At 42.1% G+C, this 7,226-nt stretch overlaps 1 long non-coding RNA gene across 3 annotated transcripts in view; it reads right to left on the bottom strand.

The window, feature by feature from the left end:
- LOC109284257 (uncharacterized) overlaps nt 1-7,226 on the bottom strand; it is a 29,395-nt gene continuing 22,169 nt past the window's right edge. For all 3 annotated transcript variants that reach the window (XR_009462028.1, XR_009462030.1, XR_009462029.1), the window contains 2 exons: nt 5,205-5,326; nt 1-96 (listed from right to left, as the gene is read on the bottom strand). This is a non-coding gene — a long non-coding RNA (uncharacterized LOC109284257). The remainder of the gene's footprint in view (nt 97-5,204; nt 5,327-7,226) is intronic.

The following is a 7,226-nucleotide window of genomic DNA, read 5'->3' as shown; positions in this document are numbered from 1 at the left end:
TATTCATGTGGATGATGCTTCTGGCTCCTCTAACGGCAAGTTATAATTCAGTAAAATTGTCACTGGTAGCATTTTTGCTGAGAGCAAGGGAGGCTGCTGTGAGGAAAAAAATGAAAGCACACATTATATATTTTCTCTTGACTTGATATCTATATTCTGAATAAATTGAACTTGATATCTATATTCTGAATAAATTGAACCATCAGTTACAAAAGAATTTGAGAAGGAAAAATGGTAGCCTTAATAGTGTAACCAGGGAAGTAACATATCAAGGAAAAATATTTTCCAAGATAAGGATTCTGTCTCTCAGTTAGGTATAAGCAAGAGCAACTATGAGATGATTTTCACTCCACGGGAGTATGTTGAGATGTAGGAGGAGAAATTCCCTTTATTTAGTAAAGGAGGTTGAATAGTGGTTGGCATCTGATATGGATTCTTTTCAGTAAAACTGCAGTGTTTTTTATTAAATAATTTATTTACTGCATACTTTCAATGTTCAACAAGTTATATGGTTGGCTGAATATTTGGGCAGATTAAATAACCCTTTTCCCAATACTCTGTGAGCAGCTAGGACAATTGACAGTAGTTTTCTTAGCTTGGCTTTGACTTCACCAAAACAACAGAAAAATGGAAAAATATAGAAACGGGATGCATCTGGCAAAAACGCAGAAAAGGAAGTTTGCAAGCGGTTCATTAAGGCTTCAACCCAAACCAATTAACAAATCTAAAGAATGAATAACAGATTATAAACAAACAAGGTATCAAGATGAATGAAAAGAATATATCCATGCTAATTTACTTTCTGGGAGGGTGGGGGGAAGCAAAAGGATATTATCCTAAAAATCATTTCATTTCTTAGAATAATTATTTATATACACAAGACATTTTTCTGAGTGTGAGAAACAATCTATAATAACCAAATACCTTTAAATGTTATAAATAACAATTAAGAAGGAAGCTACAATCAGCCAAAGTCAGCATGCACAAATCCATTTCCAGATGGACTTGAATCACACCAAATAAATAGTAGGTGCAACTCAAAACTTGTAACTCAAGATACATGGCACATATGAAATTAATATCTGTGGAAATCGGTGGGGTAGCATTCATGTGCCCCAGGCAGCCCCTCCACAGCACATTGAGCTAGTGGGGAGCAGCTCTGGGCTGGCAGGCTGACCTCCCAGACCCCCTGCCAGCTGGGGCTGCACCACCCCGGCTCAACATGCTGTGGTCCCAGGTGCACATGTAAATGTTGTGCCAGGGAGCAATAAACTCTAGTGTGAACTGCACTGGACTTTATTGCGTCGTGCTAATTTCATGTGTGGATGCGCCCACTGAGATGGATTTAAATTCAGAAAAGATACGGAGGGAGCCTTTAGGCAAAAATATTGGGACTCACTGACTTAGTTGGTGCTACTGAAGAGTGGCAGGGGCAGGACCTCACCTTGCTATGGACTGTGTTCTTTCCACTGTCTGCCTTCTTGCAACCCCCAGTTTGTACCTCAGGAAACCAGGGCAGCCCCTGCTGCTGAGGTTGCTTCCGCAGGGTCTTCCAAGCCAGCAACCAGTCTTGTGGTCCCTCCTGCTGGCCCTGGGAGTGTGGGAGGTGTGGAGGGGATGGGCCAGGCTGCAAAGTAAATGTCCATTTGTGCATCCACTTGTCTTGCCTGCTTGCTCACAGAAGAGCATTCTGCTGGGAGCATGTGTGGGGGGAAGGCAGGTGGTGGCAAAGGTACTGCTCGTGCGTGGGAAAAGTGGCAGAGACGCAGCAGTGGCAGTCCTCAAAGGAGCAGCTGCAGGCACTGCTGGAGTAGATGGGTCAGGAACAGGGTGCTGGATGGGAGGAGGAGAGCATTTCTCTCCTCACACAGCAATCTCATGGCTTCTGTTGCTCTCGTGGTACAATGATATGCTGCAGCACAGCCTTTGGGAATCACTGGTCTACATAGTGTAAACATTGTAAAAAGTACCCCCCCCACCCCGCCCCAAAACTTCAACTGGTGTTGAAGAAATTTGTCCTGTGGATACAGAAAAGTTTAATATTTGCTGCCTGAAGTCGCATTTAGGTAGATTTACATTATAAAGGCTGAATTCCAGTGGCATAAGTGTGTTTTGTTGTGCCATCCTTAGCTTTGAGTTTTCTGACATTTGTTTTGTCAACCTAAAATATTTTTATCACTACATATGTATTTATGTTTATGAAGGAGATTATTTTGCATGTTTTTCTCCTGTCATCTACACTCAAGCATGCTTAAAAATTCTCTATAGTTTTCTTCACACTCAGTTTGCTTAGTAAGGGCTCAATCCTGTGAATATATATGTGAATAGCTATGCAACAGGAAATTTATGCATAAATATTTGCAGAATTGGAGGTGTTCTATGTCAGGTGCTATTTCCTGTAAGTTGCACTTTGAGAAAAGGCATCTGTGCTTATTTGGAGCCACACTGAAGCAGATAAGAATCTGTGCAAAGCAGCCTGTAGGAGAATGTTTTTTAAATAAAATGACAGCTACTTTTTGGTAAAGAGACTTCTGGCTAGGTCTTTCTGGATTTAATTTTCAAGATACCACGATCTTGGTTGCAGGGCTAGCTGTATTTCCATTCTGTTTCTAGTCTCTGAGTCCACCCCAATTCAGGTGTCTGACCTATCACAGGACAGAATTCCACAGTTCTCCCATTGTTAGATTGGGCTGTCAGCTACTGTACTATGTGTACCAAGCATTCTTACCCAGCTGAGGTTGAACACCTGAGGTTCTTCCCTTTAGGAATGCATCATCAGGGGTATACAGTGACAAAAAAAACAGCCTTAAAACCAAAATATTGTCTCAAAACCTTTTTAGCTAAATACTTTATTTCTACTGTCAAAATAAACAACAGACTTCATGCATGTTTACCCTACTTAAAGCCTTACTGTCTCTTGATGTCATAATAGGCTATAAAGGCATAACTAGTAAGGTTTGTGCCCTGAGAGAGACGCTGCCAGGGGGTGCCATCAAGCACCAAGCAGGAGGGGTGCCAAGCATAGAACAGGATGCTGAATACAGAAGTCTTGCTTGTATCAGATATTCAAAATCTCCAACAGCTTCTGCTATGACACAGCCTACCTGCCCCAATTGTTGCTGTTATTGCTACAGCAGCTTTGCAGTGTCCTTACACATGGCTGCTGTTCGTATAGTAGTGGTGTGAGACTGGTGGCAGGCATAGCCAGTGGCTGCAGGTTCTGCTGAGGCTCCTCCGGCTGTGCCTGCCGCTCCCCAGGTGTGGGGAGCTGCAGGAAAATTCCCCATGGCTGCCCAGCCTGGCTCCATCCCTTGCCCAGCCTCAGCCCCAACCTCCTGGTAATTTAAAAAAAAAAAAAAAGAGCCCTGCACTCACCAGATGTAGCAGCACGTATCAGGGCCTCTGAAGGCTCATGGAAGATCCCCCCTGCACAGCACAGGGCAGTGGGGGGGGCAACAGGGATTGCCTCTCCCCCCTACCTGGCACCCATGCAGCTCAGCAGCATGCTACACGATGCCTGGGAGCTGGGGCCACTGGGGCTGTGCAGTGCCAGGCTCCAGCTGCCAGGTGGAGCCACCCCAGCTCACAAACAGCACATGGTGCCCTGCCGAGCTGCACTGTGCCTGCATGATGTGACAGCTGCCACACGGGTGCCAGGCAGGAGGGGCAATCCCCGCTGCCCCCCCCCTGCCCCACGCTGTGCAGAGGGGCTCTATCATGGGCCCCCAGAGGCCCTGATCATTGCTGCTGCAGCTGGTGAATGCAGGGCTTTTTTAAGTGCCGGGAGGCTGGGGCCAAGTGGGAGATGGGGCCAGGCAGGGCAGCCATGGGGAATTCTCCCACAGCTCCTTCGACTGTACCTGCCTCTACCCCAGTGGGGGGAGCCGTGAGAGAAGCCCCCATGGCTGCCCTGCCCAGCCCCATCCCCCACTTTAAAAGGAGGCCTGTGGAGCTGTGCCAGACTCCTCCTGAGGCATGCAGGGCCCTGCAGCTGTGTGTGGGATGACAGCAGGCTGCCATCCCTCCTCCAGAGCACGGGTATTGGAAGGGACCTCAGGAACAAATCACAGACACTGGCTAGCTACAGATGTCAATATCAGAGCAGTCCTTCCTCCCTCCCTCTTCTGAGTTTGTTTCCCTGCAAGCCCACTTCCATTTCATTTAGTTTCAGAGAGGTCTTTAGTTTCAGAAAGGTCATGAGTGACAGGTGCCTCCTGAATCTGGGGGGGCACCTGCAGAACCCGCCAACAGTGGTGGCCCCGTCGGGGGGGGGGGGGGGCACCAGCCCTACCAACAGCATCAATGTGGGCCGTGGCCTCGTTGGGGGGGGGCACATGCAGCCCCTACCAGTTGCCTATGAGAGATGTTTTGGAGCCTTCTGTTTCATTTCAGATTTAGTGTTTCGGGTACCGAAACAGGCCAAAACACCTCTGAAACAAAATGGCTGCCAAAGTTTTGCACAGCCCTACTGCTCACCACCCCTTGTAGACCTTGGTGGTAGGCAGACTTAACTTTTTAGACAGCTTCTTTATCTCCCTGTATTTTAATCTAGCTACCCCAAATGTTTCCTGCTTCTTTCCATGTGAGAAAGTATGTTCCTATTAATGGTACCACAGTTGAGTCTTTGAGAAGTGGCTTATGTTGAGAGAGACTTTCCTTTCCTGTTTGGTTTTTCTCAACAGCCTCTTATTAAACTAAGCCAGTATGCTCACATAGACGTCATCCCTGTAACCAGGTCAGCATAGGTCTTTATAAATTACTACAAAAATCTACAAATCCATCACCTTGAAGGATCATGTCTTAAGAACTATAGCATCCAGTAGCATTAATCCAAAATGCAAAAACACATCTGATCTGTTTCTAAATCAAACCTTCATGTAACAAATGTAGATTTAGTGTCTGGCATCATTTTACAAGGATAAGAGCACTGCACACTTCATGTGTTGGCCTGTTTCTTAACCCAATATTTAGCAAGGTACTAAAGTTGTGAAGCAATTTACTTTTCCTCCTCTTTCTTTAAGGGAAATATTGAAAAAATATGGTAATAATTAGAACCAAGTTGGAAACAATTTTCCCATCCTGCAAAAAATTGAGATATGACAAATTTTCATGCACTGCACTGGGATGAAACCAAAACCTTTTGCAGTTTATTGCAGAGGAAGAGAGTCGTCTATAAAGAGCCACAATACATCTACAACACTCACCTGGAATGTGGGCGAGAAATAAATCCTTGGTCTTAAATCACACAAAGTAGAACCTTGAACTTGGTAATCCTACGTCCAAGGTGGGCATCACTGTCTTTCTATCTTGGATCAAAAATTCCATCCTAGATCGGAGGAAACTTTAGTTGTTTTTCCAAAAGACAACAACATTGACAGAAAATTTCTGACCAGCTCTAATATCAACACCAGATGCCTGTATTTAACCCAGATCTTCTAGAGCTACCTAACATATTCACATGTCCTCAAATTTATAGAATTTCTTAATTAAAAAAAATCTTCTTATTTCTTCTTTATCATGGATATGGTAACAACAAATGTCAAATATTGCCAAACAGATCTGTGAATTACTCACATACCTAAATATTAGAAAAATACCTGGAGCAATTCTATGCAAGTATAATAATCCTGTAACACTTTTCTTTTGCTGACAAGCTGTGCTACATCAGGCTGCAATCCATTTGAATAGATAGACCTACCAACACAATTTGCTGTCACCTCCATACCTGGGTGAAAGGTTTTTTTGCGTGAGGACAGGGCTTGAGTTAGGGACAACACCTGAGTTATAAATCAAATTAACTCTGCAGTGAAGACAAGTGTTAATTATCCTATGAATTAAAAAGAAAGAAAAATGAAAGAACAGAGTTGCAGCTATATGCCTTTATAGCATTATATATTTGGATAATCTATCAGTTTGTCCCAATTAAGTGATTTACTATTAGAAAGGCTGAAGAAATAACTCAAACTGTGACAGTTTAACTTTGTACATATTTGTGTTGCTTCAGTTTGCAGATTAAAATATTTTTATACAAAATTAAAAGATGTAAACTTTGCAAAACTATACAACATACTTCAAAGACTTTCAAATGGATATCCTGATGCATGCAATCTTGACATGAGTCTTGCTGTGACTTATTGAATCTGAAAGACTAGGTAAATACTGAAGCAAATAATCTTTCTGAAGGCTATTAGAGGCATTCTGTATATATTTCAAGACATGCAATTGTCTTGAATCTGTTTGAGATCACCTTTAAACCTTTGATTGCATATTAACATTTACTACATCTAACAGCTATATCAACAAAAATCAGTAATCTGATCAGTGTTGGAAAAAAAATAGGTATCTGAGTAATCAATCCAAAAAAAATCTTATTTAGGTTTTCCAGTTTCTATTTCTATACAGTTAAAAATAGATAATAAGCATTATGAGTTTTTTTAGTCAGTGGCCATAAACAAAAAGTGGCTCTGAAGTAGCTGTGTGTAGGAAACAAAGCTAAGAATTTACAGAATATTCGCTATGTCAGCACTAATTAAATGTTTCTGTGGTAATAAAGTTAAAAATCTTACAAATTTTTTGCTTTGTGTTTACAATACATTGTCAAAACAACTATGTGATTTGCTTGCTTATGTCTTTTTCATAGTCACACCATAGACACATACAGACAACATAGGTAAGAAGACCAATCAGGAGTTAGTAGAATGCAGACAAAATACTGGAAAACAAAACAAGTCCTAATGGAAGTTACAGGAGAGAAAGAAGATGAACATGTGGTAGCATCTGATGCAGAGCTGGATGCCAAATTAGGGGTAACCATGAAGATTCTGTGAACATTTGGGAATGGAATAGATGTCTGCCAAAGTTGTCAAAAAATCACTGATAACTCCATGCAAAACTAGTGAATAACTTAAAATTTTCAGTTTTTACTCCAACTGCGTTAATGGTACATTGATAATTATAACTTACTTGAAATGGGCTAGGTATTTGTATATCATGATAAGTTGAAGTGGTATGTAATGTAGCAGTGTCATTTATTTCTTTTTAGATCTATTCACAACCAAAAGGAGTTATCAGAATAAAGTATTTTCCAGAACAAACTCTACTTCCATTAGTATGTCTTCACATTTAACACTTCGTATTTTTAATAAAATGTCGTGGGATAGTTTAGATGTTTCTTGTTTGCATTAACTGAAGGTTAGCATGGCAACTCTGCCAGCCAGATTGGACTC

The sequence above is a fragment of the Alligator mississippiensis genome, chromosome 4, assembly GCF_030867095.1.
Source record: "Alligator mississippiensis isolate rAllMis1 chromosome 4, rAllMis1, whole genome shotgun sequence".
NCBI lineage: Eukaryota > Metazoa > Chordata > Crocodylia > Alligatoridae > Alligator > Alligator mississippiensis.
This window is presented reverse-complemented; position numbering and strand designations above follow the sequence as displayed.